An 18715-nucleotide genomic window follows, 5' to 3' on the forward strand; every position below is an offset into this window, starting at 1 on the left:
CTAATTAAGGTTTTGTCAGACATTCCATTATGTGTCTCTCATCTCTGTCTCTTAATATTTATCACCCATTTTCACATCACTCCAGCCTTACTTTAGGCAATCACTCAGACCTGGTGTGATATTTCCTCCTGAAATGGGTTTAATCCACCTGTGGTGTTTTCAGACCTTCAGACCATCAGCAGAGGCTATTTCCAGTTGCTTTAACAGGGCCCAGCACGGTTTGCTATGGACTGGGCTCATTCTCCACCCCAGGTTCTCTCCCTTGGTCTGGCTGTGCAGGACAGGACACATCTCAGTGTACCACACCAACTGGACCTGCACATGGATAGTCTGGGGATGGAGCCAGTGCAGAGGATGCCTATCATGTCTTGGCCCCAGTGTTGCCCCCGGTTGCCTGCCACAGTGCAGTCATGGTCGGGTCCCCATTAACTGGAGCCAGTTTCTATCACAGAAAAGCTATTTTTATGTGATAACATTTGTGGCAGGTGCTGGCTTGGGTTTTGTGGCATAGATCTGGCTTCCTGTATCTCTGCTGCTTTGACCCAAGCTCCTGAGTGTCCTTCCAGGCTGGCACCAGTGCTGCAGTTTGGCTGGGGTTGGCTTGAAAGGCTCCCTCTGAGTTGCATGAAGGTGACTCTGCTCCACAAGTGCAAATTCACACCTCTGAGCTCTCCTGGACCTGTGCATTGTACCAAGCAAGCAGCTCATCCTTTTTCCTTGGCTCTTGCATGGTAGGGTGCCAGAGAGACCTATTTCTCTGGGGGCCAAAATGCTGTAACGGGACTCTGAAATGCCATTTCCAGTTCTGCTGCTTATCTGTCAGCTCCTCGAGAAAGGGCAAAAGGAAGAAGTGGTGACTTGTGGCTGTCGTGGCCAATATTTTCATATCAGACATGATAGATCATACTCACTGGGCCTTATAGGTGCTCCAGACAGCAGTGAGACCCTGATGTCCCGGGGACTGTGGGCAGCAAGGACCCCTGGGTCTGGGTCGGGCTGTTCTGCTTTCCCTGGGAGAAGGTGGCAGAGGGCAGAGTGTGGCAGGAAAGGAGGCTCCAGTCAGAGAGCAGAGCAATCTGTGGGCATCGGTACGTAAGCGTGCTGTGTCGACTATGCTAATTCATTTTGGTTGAATGAGAAGCATTTATTATCTGTCAGGGGGAGTGTGATGAATGGAAAGTCAGGCTTTCCCCTGCATTATTTCAGCTCTCTGGTCTGTGGGTGATTTATTCAGTAGCGTTTATGGTGTTACTAGTCTAAAACCAAAGGGGAAATTTATTCAACCTTTTCTTGCCTTTCTTTTTTCCCCTTTTCTGTTTTATTATATTTCTGCTTTTTTTTTTTCCTTCTTTTTTTTTTTCCTCCTTTTGCTTTAAAGTTTTCCTTGCTTTTTGTGTAGATGGATTACAATGGATTACATCCCCATGCCAGGCAGCTTGCATCTCTGCTGCTCAGCTCCCCCAAGCCTTTCCAGGGACTTCAGATGCCCAGCATGGGTGATGGGTTCTTCCAGAAAGTCCCATGTGTCACTGGTGGAGCTGCTGTGCATCAGGCTTCTCTACGTGGCTGGCCCTGGTGGTGAGTGGCTGAGCTTTTAAAAATCAAACCATATGCTCTTTGAAAATCAAACAAATATTCTAGCTTTTGTCGCATCAGATCTGATCATGAAGCAGATGGGACAGTTTGGGGCGACTGGTTTGCCCCTATGTTTTACGTTTTAATTTTATATGACAGGAAGAAAACATATCTCAGTATCTTAAAATAAAAACCACACTGTTTGACTGCAGACCAACCTAGGGGAAGGCTGGAAGGGATCAGGAAATTTTAGGTTCCTTTCCCACTTTCTGTTCAGAGATCACTGCACATTACAGGACCTGCAAAGCAGCACGCAGATTAGTGCAGCTCCTTCATTCCAAGCAAAGGTTGAAACCTGTATCTATAGGGCTGCAAACCACACAGGCATTCTTCATGTTCCTCAGGCACAGCAGCCCCCGAGCGTGCCCCACTGAATCAAATCCTGGAGTGATACAACACCTATTTACCATTTAGATATCAGTGTCTGTTTCCATCTTGAGAAAACCTGCTTCCCTTCATGCATAGCCTATGGGGAAACATCATTTATGTCTCGCAGTGTATAAATTGTGCATGCTGGGTTCGATCTTCTGCTGTAATTGTACTCAGTTTGGTGTGACTGCCCGCAGCCACAGTGCTGGAGGATCCTCCCTTAGTGTGGGGCAGGTACCTCCTGTCCCTGGTGCCCTGGAAAGGAGCATGAGCCACGCTCACTGGTCAGGCTGCGACGCGATGGTTTCGTTTTGAGTCAAAGCACACAGGAACTTGTTGAAAGAAGTTTGGTGCTAGTAATAGGTTGGTTTTAAGTGGCACATAAACCTGCCGGCTCTTTATGGCGGCTGTCGGGCAATAAGGACATGGGGAATTATGGCAGCGGAGGCATCGTACGATAGTGCTTTGCGGATGATGTCTCGCAGGGGACGTGCTATTTATTTATCTAAAGGAGCAGGTTTGCAGTGCTTTTTCAGAAGAAAGGCTTCCAGGCCAGTATGTCCCCGTGCCTCATCTACTTCTTCATATTATCACTGACAGGCTGTAAATCTGGGGTGAGGAGGGGTCAGAGGGGCAGAAGAGCACCTTTGGAGAGCTCAGAATGGTGCCAAGAAGAGCAGTTTCCTTACAGAAGACCTGGGATATCTTGCAAAGAAAGCTGGGCTGCTTTTGCTGAGAGCTGCATTTTTTGGGTCACCGTTGTCGTTTGCAAACTTCATTTAGGAGTGAAACATTTAATTGTGATTGCCTTTTCTCAGCATTATGGTGTCTTCTGCCAGCCAGGGAAGGAAGGGAAAAGACGAGAGGCTGCAAAAAAAGAGAAAAATTAGTTTCCATCTGCCTTAACAATTGCAAAGGGCTTTTACTGCTGCTGCAGCAGGAGATGGTTTCTTTCCTCACGTCTGTCCTGCACTCAGATGTGGTGTGGCTTTGCCGTGCTGAGCAGCTGCAGCCGTCTCTCGGAGCCCAGAGCACAGCAGCAGGCAGTGGCTCTGCAGCACGAGGGTGTGAGGTGGCAGTGGCCCTTCCAAAGTGCAGCCCTGTGCAGCCCTGCAGTGCTGCCTTATTGGTGGGCAAAGCCTCACCTGCCGTAGCAGGTTTGTCTTTAATTGCAATTGCCAGACTTCTGTGCTGCTTGTAAAGAACAATTTCATTCCAAGCTGGCAGAGCTGATTCTTGTTTCCTGGCAGATCATTGCTCTGCTCCCATAGCTTTTCTGTCTTGGAAAAAAACATCCTTGTGTGTTCCCGAGTGGGAGCTGCTGAAACCTGTTCTGTCTGCAGTGTGGGTCTGCAAAACAGTTCTGCCTTTCTGTGTAGCCATATCCTTCCATCTGAAGCAAATGAGTGGCCCTTAGAGGGAAGGGGTGTTTGTACCACTTACCATAGGTGTTTGACATCCGGGGCTAGAGAGATTTCTTCAGAGAATAATGCAGAGCTCTTAAACTCAACCCCTGCTGATCAATCTAATGACTTAAAAGGAGTGTAGAGCAATAACCTACCCCTTTCATGGCAAGTTATGTGGCATGAATACTGCAAAAAACAGTGCAGAATGCCCTTCCTGCAGGGGAGATATAAAAGCAGGGACCGAAACCAATTCCACCATCATGATGTAAGGTAGCTTTCCTGTAACATCCTGAGAAGGCAGGAGAATCACCTTTCCCATCCATTACCAACAGGGGAAGTGGAGGTCTGTAAGAGGTGCCTTTCCCTCGTTCTCTGGTTGCTGGAGGTGAGATGTGCCCGACTTACCTTCCTTCTTTCACTTGTTACAGGCTGCACTGACCCAGACGATCTGATCCTTCTCCCACCACTATCTCCTCTGACTTCCGGGCACCAACTCATCCCAGATTCCATCTCCCAGTCCCTTCTGCTGGTCTCTTTGGGAGCTCTGAGCACTTCAGTGGGCTGCAGGGGCTCCTGCCCAGAAGTGGGAGCGGGTTCTGCAGGCAGAAGCTGGGCTGCGGTCCCTGCCAGCTGCTCTCTTAGTGCTCCAGTTAGAGCTGCTGCTTTTTAATAGGGGTACGGAACAACCATTTTAAGATAGACACAAGAGCAGAGCTGCAGTGCATAAAACCTTAAGAGAGGCAGCGTAAGAGTCAGGATGTGACCAGTTCCTCAAACAGCTGATGTTATTGCTTTGTCTTTCTGTGTTTCTCAAGCGAATAAACTGTGGTCACGATTATAAAAAGAACAAATGAATGTAATCTCAGCATCCTAGGGCTGTCTGTGTGGGCTGGCTCATTTAACTCACTCCAGCAGGAGGACCCTCTGCCATGCAGTGCCTGCAGTGCCGGAGCCCCAGGTAGGAACTGTGGGTGGAGGGCAGCGAGCTGCAGGATTGGCTGCAGGGGGGGAACTGCAGAAGGGGCAGGGAAGTGTCTGCAGGGCAGCAGCATCACCTGCTATCCACAGAGCTCTGCTGCTGCTCCTCATCACACGTCTGACTTGCTGTGGAGGCCAACGAGTCAAGTTTCCACTGGAGCCTGGTCCCTGGCTTTGCTTTTATCTTTGCAGTGGAGTGAGGAGGTACTTGGGAAGTCAAATAAAAAACAGAGAACAGGGTCCTGCTGGAGACCAGCAGAGCAAAGCTCTTGGCTGAGGCTCAGTCCATAAACCTTTAATTTGAGTCAAAACTGAAAAATGAAAGCGGATTTTGCTTCGTGTGACTTCAGTGACACAGAAAATGGCCGCCTCCAGTGAACTGCTGGGTTGCTTTTAGGAACTGCTGCAATAAAAAGGGTTGGCATTGTGGAAGCAAAAAGCAAAGATCCTTCTCAGCCTTGGGAGGGGTTAGTGCCTCCCAGAGATCTGTCCTTTCACAGAATTTAGGCATACACAGTTGGGCTGAGGGATAGTCTGAAAGGCTGGAGGATGGAGATTCTCTTTTCCATCCCACAAAATGGCTGAGATTTTAGGAATTGCTGACCTTCTTATGACTGTAACTATGCTATTGTAACAGGTTTCTTAAAAATGAGTGTGAACGAGTCTGGAGAGCCTGGGGAAGGGATGTTGCAGGAGGAGGGAAGAGTCTTAAATCCCTCCTTAGCTTTCTCCTGCGTGCGAGGGAGGAAGCAAACGCCCTTGTTACAGGATTGCTGACTATGCTGGAGCCTCATCTTTCCTGCAAAATAAACAGAAGAATGAAATTAAGCTGCGAGGGATTGGCATATTTTGTAAATAATAATTTAGAGAAAAAATCCTTTCTGAGAGGCATTTCCAATTGTCTCCTTTCCAGATGCAGCTGGGCCATCTCGTGCTGAGCTAACAGGCGGGCGTGGGTATGTGGTGGGTTCTGCCCTCCTCCTGCCAGGGTGACACGTGGGTGACAGGCAGCGCTGGGGGCTGCTGTGTGATGTGCATCTCTCACCCAGTCTGTCTGTTGCAGGCATCCCCCTGGAGCAGGGCTGCTGGGACAAGGCGTGCAGCTAAGAGATCTCCTCTGAAGTTCTTGTGGTCAAGAGACTTTAGGCAGTGCTTGAGCTCATTGCAAGGGGTGAAAGACAAATACACTCACCACCTCCCTCATCAGTCCCATCCTGTGTATAATTTACGATACAGTGTGTTACATTTTTATTACCACACCATTTCTCAGGCTCTCAGCTGGCAAGATTCCCAGAAGGTAATGCAGGAAGACTTTTGTATTGAGACCTTAAACAGGAGGAGCGATTCCTCGTGAGCCTTTGTATCTGTATGTGGTTTTAACAGGCGGCTCTTAAAATAAGCTTTAATAAAACGTAGGTTTTTTCTGTTAATAATTTCCAAGATATTTTTCTTTTTCAATGGAATTGATACCGGAAAAAAAGGCTCAGAAGAAATCGGAGAGGAAATGAGAGTCACCCCAGTCATCTACATAAAATCACTTCCAGTATAGATTGCAATTGTGTATGAATTATAGGGTAATTAGTCTGTCAGGCTGGTGAGTTTTACACAAGACCTCTGGAATTTCCTTGGAAGCTTGTACTCCCTCGTAGCCTTGAAATCTAGAGAGGTTTTAATATGAAAAGATGTGGTACTGGCCATGTATTGATTTACTACGTACAGCAGATGTTACAGGGCAGCTGACAAATTGCTGACATATAAATATATAGAGGCCCCAGAAACGCAGTTCTGGGGTGGGACTTGTGAGGGCAGCAGAAACTGTTCTCGTTGAACAGAACCTCCCTTTCCATGGCACGTGCTGTGTCCATGTGCAGCAGGAGACTTCCCCGTGCTCCAGCAGCAGGAGTCAGGTCTCAGCACGGGGCTGCGACACTCGGTTCTGAGTGTTCCTCTGAGTGTGGTAGGCATCACACTAGAATGCCTAAATTAACAAAATCTGGGGAGTTTTGGTGGGAAGATATATTTAATGCCTGGCCTCATTCTGACATGAACGATAACATAAGTGCCAAGGCAGGGTAAAAATAGGCAGCATCTCCAGCAAGGTTCAGGAGGCCTGGAGCTGCAGGAAGGAAAATACAGCACAGAGGTGGAAGCTGAGGGCAGGGACTGAGTTGATTTCTATTCCAAAAATGATATTTTTTATCCTCTAACACCTGCGTCTCAAAGAGGCTCATCTAATGAATTAGTAGCAATTGCCAGTTTTCTTCTTTAAGGTTTCTCTTCCTTGTAGTAGACTGGCTTAAGTCCTGCTTGGGCTTGTGAGTAACTCTGTAGGCATGGATGCAACGGGCTTACTTAGAGGCTTGTGGTATGCTCTGCAGCACCACAGTGGCCCTTCTAGTTTCTGTTGTTAATTAATGCCCTGCTCGAAGCACCATGACCTCGAACTCATCTCTGTGCTTAGTGAGAGCTTGGCAGTCTCATTCTCTCCAGCCTGGACAGTGGCTTTGAGCAGCTTTGTGTGAACCAACATGAATAGCCAGTTCTCCTTCATCTTCCCCACTGCCCTTGGGAACAAACCTCCCAGAAGCGAGGCGGAGAGAAGTGTGATCCCTGCCCTCCAGCAGTGATGATGCTGGCAAAGGGAGAAGTTCAGCATCCTGCCAGGGATCTCAAGGAAAGCTGCCCCGTGTGCTGGCAGACTCCCAGAGACTTCTCCCTTCCCTCTCCAAGATGTGTGCATGTGGATCTTTATTAAAATCTTGTTGCTGGCAATGCTCCCTATTCATTTTCTGCTCTAGGATTCACATGGTCCAGGCTTTACACAACATGAAGAGCTTTAGAGATAAGGGTAGGAGGGAGAGGAGAGAAATTCTGCTGCAGCCTCCAAACCCCACCAGTGACGCTGACGTATCTCTGTGCTTCTCTCTGCCTCCGTCGGCATTTCTCAGAGGGATGCTTCCAGCCTTGACTCCAAATTTACCTGGCCAGCAGGCAGGAAATCTAAGGAATGAATGAAAGAGGGGGCTGTAATTCATGGCTTCATTGCTCACCAAACTGAAAAACACAGAGCAAAACGAGGGACTGAGAGCAACAGCAGGATCTAAGAACATCTGCAGCGAGTCCGTGTGGATTTGTAGCATCTCCTGTGTCCTTGGACAGATTTTTTAGGGTACCAGCACACACCTCATTCTGCAGCAGATGTTCACGTGCATGAAGCTGTGTATTTAGTTTGACTCATGGTGTTTCCCTAAATCTGTCCCACCCTGCTGTCCTGACACTAAATAGCCTTTTCTCTGTTCTCCCCATCTGGCTCCCGAGCTCTCATCCAACTCGATGAAGGATATGGAAAAACCACCCCTTCCTACAACCCGGTGCTTTGTTTGCAGTGTTTTTTCAGTCCAGATTGGTGAATGAAAAATCTTACTGCGTTCGAAGGCGTGCTTGTGGCTGGTAATTAACACCCAGCACTCCGCCAATGCATCTCATACTTGCTTTACAGAAACCTAGAGCTGGAACAGAAGCCACTCAGCAAAACAATGTCTGCCAGTTGAGTTAAACCTTAAGTAAAATCCCCAGCCAAATGTCTGTAAAGTAAACCTGGGAAGGATGTTTGCTTCTGCGCTGAGCTGAGGAGGTGTTTTCCAATGGCAGTGCCCAGGAGATAACGAACACTTGGTGTTAATGGGACTTGTGCAGATGAATCTCCCCCTCCCGTGTGCTGCATTCCAGCTGGGAGCAGATGCTGTACAGGGACTTAGAACAACTCCTCCAAGCTTGTAGTGGAAGTGCTGACAGAGCTGAGTTCTAAGCACTGCTAATGGAAATGTCTGCTTTCCAGCTGATGCTGGGAAGCGGGGTTAGGTGCAGTGTACACAGAGGCAGAGAGTAAGTCCTGTACTAACAGATTAAGTTTGCAGCTTTTGAGTGAAAGACTAATCTGTACGTTAAATTCGCCTGCTGGCCGTGTGGCCTGACTCTGGCATTATGGGCTGCTCTCACCCACATGCTTCTCCTTCTGTCATCTTTCCTGAACAGGAGCTTAACAGGAAGGATAACATCCGTGTCCAAGCGCCTCCCCTGCAAACATGCCTAAACCTGAGGCAAGGAGGCTGTCAGAGCCAAAAGTGTAGATTTTCAGTGCCCTGAACTCTCTGCTTTTTCTGGCATGTATGGGGTGGGGGGAAAGGAGCTTAATGGACTTGGTATCACGGAGAGCTGCACTTGTCCCCAGTGGCCAAACTGCCTTGTGCTTCTTCGATGTGACAATACTTCCTCCAAAAATGTGATCTCCAAATGTGTGGGCTTTCCTGGCAGCTATAAATTAAATTTCTGTCTTCAAGGAAAGAGCAGCTTGCTCATTAAGCTCCTCTAGCAACCACCTTACTGCTAATGCATGTGGGTTGGGTGTGGGTTTTGTTTTGTTTTTCCTGGTTCAGGCAGGAGAGGTTACATGCCAGTTTGCCTTCCTTCAGTCTGCTTGGGTGCCTGCGTGACTCGTGAGAAGTGTCTGGTGGCCAAGAGCACACAGTGACCCGTGGAGAGGCCGCAGCTCCTGGGTCTGTCAGCTTGGCTCTGCCTGGCTGCTGGGCTGCCAGCTGGGAGGAACAGGTGAGCTGCAAAGTGGGAAGAGAATCAGACCTTTGGTTTTCTAGCCAAGCTGTTCCTACCTGCAGTAAGAACCTACAGGATGACTGCATGCCTGAAACCTCTTGAGAGACAGCTTTTCGTTTTAGACCTCTGTAGCCCTTTGTTTACTTGTGCCTTAGAACAAGACAGCAATGTGCGTGTGCGTGCGTACACAGATACTTTTATTTATACAGATAGTTATAGTAAGAGACAATTTGCTGCCTCAAAGAGTCCAAGGGCAAGATTTGGAGAGGCATCTGAATGCCTGAGGCTGCACTGAAATGGGACAAGACCCAAGTGAGCTAGGCATGGAATTGCTTAGAACAATTTTAAATACTTCTGGGCGCACACATGCATCCTTAAGGGTCTATATTGTCTTAGACAACTTGGTCCTTCAGCAGCAAGCAGCAGGCAGAGGCACAGGAAGGCTGGCAGTGCTCGGTTGCCATGTGGGACTTGTGGCAAAGGAGGTACCAGTGACTTTCCCAAGGCTGTATGAGAAGGCAGAACAGAACATCCTCTTCCCTCCGTTACACCATTCTGCAGGGTCAGTGCTTCCCTCACCCACTGGCAGTACGGCTGAAAGATGTGAGCAGCTGCCCAGCTCTCTCCTGCCGTTCATTTTTGCAGGTTCTGCTCACAGCCACCATGCACGAACCTCAGATCCATCCCAGAAAAGTTTCTTATGAATCCTTGAGCTCCCAGATGGTGCAGCTGTGGCTGCAGGCTACAAGCTTGCTTCTGTTCTCTGGCATGGCCCCCTCCACCCCCTCATTCCATCTCCCCTCGTTGTTTGTCTGCTATTTTCTTTGATTTGCAGCTTTACCCAGCACTGTGTTTGCAGCAGCATGTGATTACCCTGTATGGAGCCTTTCCCACTGACAGCATGATGAGCGGAGACAGTGTTCGGTGCATATACAATTTAAGCCAAGCAGGAGGCCAGTCCAACACCTCACTTGCCAATTAACTGAGTCGATATTGTGCACAGGATAATGTTTGTTGTTTGCCTCTGTTGCTAAAACACTTCCAGAGTGTTTAGAGCAATATAGTAAAAATCCTCACCCTCCCAGCACAGCCAGGACATCACTGCTCCGAGCCGGGGGGGAGAAGAAGGAATCAGGAGCCTCCACAGCTCTGTGCTCCATTGGTTTTGTGTGACTGCAGAAGCAGCTGCTGCAGGTCTCCTCAGGGAAGACAAGAGTTTCTTCCATTGATCAGTTGATGAAGTGTGTAGGTGCAAGGAACTGAAAGGGAAATTGCAGCTATGTATAATAAGAGCTTCGAGAGATGCGACGCAGTGGAAAAACCACCTGCAATGCAACCACATAAAAGAGCCACATGCAAGTACAGTTCCCACCAATCTCCTTTGCTTTCTATTTCATAGTAAGCCCGTGCCTCGCTATCTGATTTACAAAGGCCAGCGTTTGTGCTGTTCCCACTCACAGCTCAAGGCAGAGGGAAAAAGCAGAGGAAAGCTACAAGGGGATGAAGGCTTCTCCCATGCAGCAAGCGCCTGACCTGGGAGCATGCCTGCCGGCAGCCCCTCAACACATGAGCACATGAGAGTGCTGCTGCTCGCCTGGTAAGCAGCTGGGACTGCTGCTGCCTGCCAACACCTGCCAGAGCTACTTGCTCCCTTCCCTTCCCTTCCCTTCCCTTCCCTTCCCTTCCCTTCCCTTCCCTTCCCTTCCCTTCCCTTCCCTTCCCTTCCCTTCCCTTCCCTTCCCCTTCCCTTCCCTTCCCTTCCCTTCCCTTCCCTTCCTCCTTCCTTCCCTTCCCTTCCCTTCCCTTCCCTTCCCTTCCCTTCCCTTCCTTCCCTTTCCCTTCCTTTCCCTTCCCTTCCTTCCCTTCCCTTCCCTTCCCTGAGGGTGATCTCCTTACTGGGACTGGGCGGGATTTAGAGCACCAGGATCTGATTTCTGCTCAGTTCTCAGGTTGCACATTGGATGGAATCACTCATGCCTGCAGGGGAAGCAGAGGCTTATACTTGGAGGCTAGCTGGTTTGCTGGAGGAGCTCCTGGGAGGTGCTCCAGGCAAACTGCCTTTGGTTCTCTCAGGGTGAGTGTCTGCCTCAGGTTTGTGTCTCTTCCCAAAGAACACAGACAGCATTTCCCTGCACAGACACAACAATGGATGTCTGTGAGGCACTTCTGAACCCAAGCCAGGGTGCCTGCAGAAGCGTGTTGGTGCACAGGGCCATCAGCACAGAGCCCAAGGGACACAGCAGCCCTCCTCATGTGGTGGCACTGGGTTGATAGCAGCACAAGAAAAATGGGGATACATGCCATTTTGCTTTGGTATTTGGGCCCTTTGACCTTCCTTGTCAGTGTTACACGATGGCAGGGGCCTTGCCTGAGCTTAAAAAGGACTTGTTTTGATCGTTATGGGCAGAAAAGTCCCTGTTAAGCGGAGGCCTCACAACTTCTAGTGTCTCCAGCCATTCCTGTAACACTCCTAGGCCATTTCCTGGTTTGTTTCCCATCATCCTTCCCCATGTGCCATGTTTGTGAAAACACCTGCTGAACATAAACATGGAGTATCCTCCTCCCTCCTTCTCATCCTGGCTTCACCAGGAAGTATATATTGAATGCCAGGGTGATAAATGAAAAGTCATATTTTATTGTGAATTATGCCAGCTCTGCAGTGGAGCCCAGATCTATAGCCTTAGAGGGTTATTAACTGCTTGCCACAGAGAGCTATAAAATCCTCATCATTTTCTCCAGTGTCTGCCGTGTCAGGATGAAGGAAAAAGAAGTGGATTATCATACAAGATAGTTGGGAAGCTGCTTTCAGAATTCCCCTTTGAATGGAGTCAAGTGTCTGCCAGGATGAGTCAGGTCTCTGGAGAAACATCTTTGTGGGGTTGGTTCTTCCAGCTCCTTCCTTCTCCATTTCAGGTAGCTCCACTCAAACTCCTGGTGAGACAGCACTTGGGAGTCTCTCTCTGGCAGTGATGGTGTTGTTTCTTACCTTGCGCCGTGGTTTTTATTCAGAGGCACAGAAGTAAACAACTGCTGCTTGGAGGTGCAGCCAGTGCTGTCTTTTTAATTTGTCTCATTGTATTCCTCCAAAGAAACCCGTAAGCTTTCCAGATAACTAACAATATTAGCACACACTTTATTGCTGCGTTTGAGATTTAAACATGTCCATCTGCTCCTTGCCAAGGCTGCCAGTGAAATTCCTGATGCTGTTTCACTTCTTCAAATGCCTCAGTAGGGCCTGAATTCCTCTTGGCACCAATTGAATTAGAAGAGAGCTCGTCACTTCTTTTACTTTATGAGAGATGATCCTGGCTCCTTCTGTCCTCAGAACAAAGACCTCCTGATCTGCAGTTTGGTTTGTCTGCACCTGCATGGCTGTCCAGAGGTGGGACAGACCTCTCTCAAGACAATGAATACAACCGAGATGAAAAAGGGAAAAGGGAAGGATGGGCCATGGAAATAGTTGAAGGCCAGCAGATTGAATCCATTAACTTTTAATTTTGCTGTGCTGTGTCATCTTGTAGGTGTAACGATGGACTGAACTCACATGCAGAGCTTTCTTTGTTAACTGGAGATACAGCACCTGAAGCAAGATGGTCAGCAACATCTAGGTTGTCCTCAGTGCAGCAGGCATTTCATGTGCTCCAAAACAGCAACAGCAGCAGCAGAAGGAAGTGTGAGGAATCAGAGCCTACAGCTCGGTGGACTCTTGGGGCACTTGACACGTTGCTGCCTCTATTACATGAAACTCCACTTCTAATTATAACCCATAATTATAGCCTTCAACCAATGCGATTTGTAAGGAGAGGGGTCATAGATATCAAGATCACTCTCAGATTGACTGTGCAGAGGATATCAGTAAACATCCTTGACTGCCTACCAGAGCTTGACAGAGATGTAGAGAACTAATGCAATAAGGCAGGGCACGCAGCTGGATTGATAGAGGCAGTGGTGTGGCCTCTGGCCCCTGAAGATATTACGTGACAAGGCAGTGAAAGCTGCAAACACGAGGGCAAACCATCTATTCAGCGTGACAGTATTAGACAGAGGTTAAGATTCTTGTGGACTGCTATCAACATCAATGAATGGTCCAGCAGGGATCTGCATTAACACCTTGAGTGCCAGGCTCTGTCCTGTGTACAGCAGCAGCTGTGTCACACCAAACTTCCCTGTGTTTGAAACCAACCCTTGAATCCTAGGAGAGCGACCATGGAAGCTTGGCTTTTGTGTCCCTGGCCTTGGCTGCCCATCTGAGGGGGCAGCTTGGGGAAGCTGGGCAGCCTGGGAAGGATGGCATGCTCATGTGTGAATGATGCAGCTTTGGTTTGACATCCTACTTGTGTGTCTCATGTGCTTTTCTACTGTGTGTTTCTCTGGTGACCTTCAAGAGCGTTGCAGGTCCATCTCCCAGGGTTGATGGAGTGCAACAGAAACTCTGTACCAGTAAGAGTCAGTTTGGTAGCTTATCTGGTGAAAAGAGCTGTGTAGCTCTGGCCTGGCCTTCTGCCTCCCTCAGGCTCAGAAAAGCTCAATGTCTCCCCTCTGCACCTTGTCTAATAAGCTGTGGTTTCTCCTGTGCTCTCCTGGTCTGAATCCAAAGACTTCTAACACTTAAATGCTCTTTGGTCAGCTCTTCCTGGGGGTGGTTCCTCCCCTGTTGATATTCATATTCCAGATGCTGTTTAAATATTTCAGTATCATCTTACAGTCACTAGGTCCTTGGTGCGTTAAGACAGTAAGGTGATGGAGACTGAATGAAAATCAAAAACAGATTGTCTTCTCGTTTGCCTGGTGATAAAAGTTCCCCTTGAGACTTGAGAATGGGAAAGGAGACAGGACTGTTCGGAGGATATAAACCAATCTGCCGATTGAGATTGGAGAGGTGGTTTGGCTTTGCTCCAGCCAGGGTTTTGAGTCTGTTTCCCCTGGAAACAGGTTATGCAGCTGCACATCCTTCAAGTCACCAACTTCTGCACATCTCAGCCAGTTCCAGCCTGATTTGATAGAGGGGAAACGGTCTTAAGAGGATGATCCCTGTACAAGTTACACGGCAATAGCAGGGAGGCAGACGGATGGGACTTTGGAACTTTGTAGGGTTTCAGAGAGAAAAGGCCCCAGTCCCATGTCCTCTGTGTGTCCATGGGAAAAGGAAGTCCCAGGTAGAAAAGGCTTCAGTAAGAGCTCAGACAGTTCACAGTCCTGACCCCAACCCCTGCTGGCTAACCGGATAAGGTGGCTAATAGCCATCGTACAGATGGGGAGCTGAAGCAAAGAGATGAAATCGTGTTCTCCAAGTCCCGCAGGGCATCTGGTTGACTGCCAGCCAGTTCTGTCTTTCTTTCTTGTCTCTAATTTGATTCTTTGATCAGAGGGTTTGGCTTTTGTTTCTATAACTCGTCCAAAGTTGTTCTTGTTTTCCAGCAGCCTTGTTACAGATCTGAGCAGGCTCTGCTGCGATGGCACGAGCATTGTTCTTCTCTGCAGGATGGGACGAATGCCTGAGTTATTCCTTGCATGAGTTGTCTTTCTTTCAGAGATGTTTCTGTTTTCTGTGATACAGGGTAAATTGCAGTACATAGCTTACCAGAAAAACCACAGCAAAAAAACACTGCAAACCAACCTTCAAAATCAAAGAAGTTCAAAGAAGCAAGCAGTGAAGCCCGACATAAACAAGCTATAGGAGTACAATTAGAAGCTCTCCCACTAGTTTCTAGGATAGGTTTATGAATGACCTCAGCTCCCTGTGTTATCAGATGCTGATATCTGGGTTTACATTCAGATTTTCATCCTCTGAGCAAGGAAGGACATCCTTCCCTGGCAGATGGAATCTGGGTGGGAAGGTTCTATTGTGAGACGCTTCCCTCTGGTGCTAGGGGCAGATCCTGGGCTCTCCTATGGACAAGCTGTCTTCCTTCTGAGAGAGGAAAGCAGAGTGTGGGCACTCCTTTGAGAGACCAGTACTGGTGCTTTTCTGTGCACGTTGCTACAGCTGAACGGCATGGGGTTTTGACGACCTGTTGGAAGATATTCCAGGCCAGCAGACTTTCGATTGCCTAGCATTAAAGCAGAAGACACATCCTTCCATTCTGTGTTCTTCTCTTATTTTTGGAAAGAACAGTTTCCCCCGCCCTGTCCCTCTTAACAATACAGCTAAAATCTTTCTCTGCTGAAAATCAGATTTACCAAGAATGTCTTTATTGATTTACAGGGTTCACCTTTGTGAACAGCACCGGTATTTTGCTTGGGACAAACAGAAGCAATAGTAAGCATTGTAACCATAAATCCAGGGTGTCCTCCTCTCTCCTGGGTGTAAGGGTATCCAAACGTATGGTCTTCCATTTCTTATTTACCAACAGAGCTATTTAAACTACAATAGTTGACAGGAGTGGCTGTGTCAGGTGTGATGGAGTGTGTGTTATAAAAGGAGAGTAAGAGAGACTTTGCATTTGTCCTTCAAACATAAAGTCGATTTTTGCATGATTGCTACTTCAGAGATCATCTTCAGCACAAGATTAACAAGAGTCAGCACTCAGGTAAGGCAGAGGAGTGAGACCCACTGGCATTTGCTGTGCTGCAGTCTCCCATGGGGCTCTGTACCTCCACAGAGCACGTAACAAGTGCTGAAGAAAAGCAAGTTCACCTGTGCTGTGCTGTGACCTCCACGTCTGACTTCTGCATAGGACTTCACGCCCATCAGGGAACATTTGGAGTTGGGAGCAACAAGTTTAAACCAGCAGGTCATCGTGTCTCGTGCATTTTGCAGGAATGACCAGAGTCTGTAAACGGGCCCAAACCCAGATAGTTTGAATTCTCCTGTGAGCACACAAATCTGCTTGGCTCCCGGGAGCCCTTCTGGTGTTGATGCAGCATCACATGGCGAGTGGCTGAGGCTGGTGGCCACTGACCATCCCCTGCAGAAGTAGGGTGGGTGAGGACTCCCTGCTGAGTTGGGGAAAGGATGCAGGGAAGCTGTAGGGAAAGCAGAAGCCCAGCGTGAGGTACCAGGCATGCACAGCTCACCTGTCAGTTCAGGGTGTGCAGAGGCGTAACCGCTGGCTTAGTGGGAAAATAGCACCTGGATTCAGCACAGAGAATAAGGAAAGTATGACGTGGTGCTGGCTGGGGGAAGGGGGATGAAAAAATCTCTGTATAAGGGCTTGGAAGAAACTTCCTCTTTCATCTGAAGCAACGAGCAGCAATGTAATGCTTGGTTAAAGCAGTGTGTGCCTACTGTCCCTCTGTCACAGCTGGGTCCGTGTTAGGCAGCACTGGATCCTGTCCTGGCAGAAGGGCTGTCTGGCGCAGAAGTGCATGCTGGCTCTGAGCTGACAGCTGCTGAGCTGTGGAGCCGGGGAGCCAAGGGCTGCAACTAATTACGAGCATGGTTTCAGCTGGAGGCACCTTTTGACAGTGCTTTCCCCACCGCACTACAGTTGTACAAACAGAGCGAGAGCCCTGGGGTGCCGCACAGCTGAGGAGACACACTGAACTGATTTTCTCAAGACTGCTAAGGCAAGTGGTGGTGGAGGCAGGCACAGATGAGGGTTTCTTTGTTATCTTCCTGCAGGTTCCTGGCTGCTGTTCTAAGACACAGTTCCGGGCTATAGGTGGGGTGAAAAGACAAATATTTATAGTCAAGAAAAGGGAAAAAAGGAGCGGTGCGCTCAGGTGTTTTGTTATTCCTCAGGTAACTCTGAGCCCAAGGTTTTAGATCATAGCAGGAGGAAGGCATTGATGTTTGCAGAAGTGTGGGCAGGTTAGCAATAGCTGGAGCCTCTGTGTATGTTCAGCTGTTGAGTTAGGCTCTTAAATGACTCTTTCCTAATGTATTTATCAGTGCTGTGAAGTTCACTCTTTTATACTAGATTATGGCAATAATGGTATCGTGCAGCAGATGAAATTAGTTTTCTATGCAGTTTTGTTTCATCTCAGTGGCTAAATGTGTGAAATAAAAGGTACAATTGGCAATCTTTCCATGGGTAAGCTAGTTTCTTCCCACCCCACCCTGTGAACACGGGTGCTTCCTCATATCCTGGGGAGATGCTGACTGCCAGGCAGCACAGGACAGAATTGTGAGAACAAGGGCTTTCTTAAGATTTCAATTTGTCAATAGTATAATTCTGGAGATGTATGAATTTTCAGATGGCTGAGGACTGTTAAGTGGATCTCACATAGGCTGGCATCTAGTACGGGCTGTAGCAGACCCTAGGGATACTGACATCACAATCACTTTTCTTTCCCACTTGCAGACAGTAGTGAAAATTACCCCACACAGAACTAAAGACTGAGAGCACAAGCGACTGCTGTATCTCTGCCCTCTGTAAATCACCTCTGGGAGGTCACGACAAGCTTGTTGCCTCAGGCTGGAACGAAGGCATCCCTGCAGTGTTGACAGCACTGCTGAAACCTCGAGGCACAAGCTCAGTACATTCAAGATGGAGCAACGTTCAGTGCAAGAGAACAACACAGACCCCACCAGCCTGTGCTCAGGTGTGTGACCTCAGTCTGGAGCTGCGTGAGGTGGGGGTGAGGGAGAGCATCAGGACAGTCCCAGCATCTCAGGCCTTGTTACACCAGTGGTTGTGTGATGTGGGATGTCTGATGGACTCACCTGCTGATTTCTCAACCCCAGACTCTTTCTCCTGTGGGTGGTATTAGCAGGAGAAATGGTAAGAATGATATCTTGCCCCTCACTCCTTTCTGAACTCTGGGCTTGCTGTGAAAAGATGTCAAAAACCATCAGCAAGGAGGATATTCTTCAGCAAAAGTTCACTTCTTATCTCCTAATAACAGTTTGGAAAGAACTCAGCCAAGTCTCTGCAATTTTACTTGGGAAATACCAGTTTGCACAGTTTGGGTGGACTGAGCTACAGAGAGCGTTAAAACTCCTGCAATGGAAACATTTACCTCCTGTGATGTGTTTTGGTAACTGCTCTTTGTGATCTGCTGGAGTAGGTCAGCATTCAGGCTGTGGGTTCTTATCACACATCCCAGACTGGCCTGGCCCAATGACCAAGCTAGGGGTCAGCCTAGCAATTTCCCCAGAAGATTTTACTGTTCTCATGTTGTGAACAGATAGTGCTGGAGTGGCCGTCCCAGCCCTGCCTGGATGTGGGTATCTGCAGTCACCAGTGTCCCAGCAGCGGGGCTGAGGGAGAACAAAGTCTTTTCGTAGCTTTACTAGCAACTTCTTCACCTTTCATCCAAGGAAGATTTGTATCAGTAAGCCGAGAGAGACAGGGGAGGAAATGCTGCTGCTCAGTTTGGAGGGGCAGAGCAAGGAGGTGAGAAGGAAAAGTATTCCTGTTAGCAATTCATTGCACAGCGTGTGCTCCAGTGAGAGAGCTACATGTGTTGTGAGCGTTTCACAGCAAAAAGCCTTCGGAACCTCAGAGATGAGCAGAGCCCGACACCACACAGCCACTGCTGGGGCCGGGTGGACAGCTGAGCTCTGCCCATAAGGGCTGCAGAGATGGAAGCAGCCTTGGAAATAATGGGGTAGGGAGATGGTGGGGATGGAACCGACTGCAGTGTGACAAACAGCTCCTTTCACACCCGCAGTGACACACACGTCCCACCCAGGGACACACACTGCACACAGCTGCCTGCTGCAGTGTGAGCCCCTCTCCCGTTGTGCTCAGTGCTGTTGGTGGGATTCAGATCAGCCTCAGCGTATCTGGGTGTACGTGGGGTTTGTCTTCAATCTAATTGTTGGCAAT

General features: G+C 48.6%; 1 long non-coding RNA gene across 2 annotated transcripts; it reads left to right on the forward strand.

Moving 5' to 3' along the window:
* Positions 1 to 8829: 8829 nt before the first annotated feature.
* Positions 8830 to 16968, forward strand: LOC146543018 (uncharacterized). 2 transcript variants are annotated; one of them, XR_014887588.1, is made up of 3 exons: positions 8830 to 8996; positions 10399 to 10596; positions 10942 to 16968. It is a non-coding gene; the product is annotated as an uncharacterized LOC146543018 (long non-coding RNA). The 2 variants fall into 2 exon arrangements; XR_014887587.1 differs by lacking the exon at positions 8830 to 8996 and having other exon boundaries at positions 9005 to 10596.
* The last annotated feature ends 1747 nt before the right edge of the window (positions 16969 to 18715 follow it).

This window comes from Meleagris gallopavo, chromosome 21 (assembly GCF_905368555.1).
Source record: "Meleagris gallopavo chromosome 21, MGAL_WU_HG_1.1, whole genome shotgun sequence".
NCBI lineage: Eukaryota > Metazoa > Chordata > Aves > Galliformes > Phasianidae > Meleagris > Meleagris gallopavo.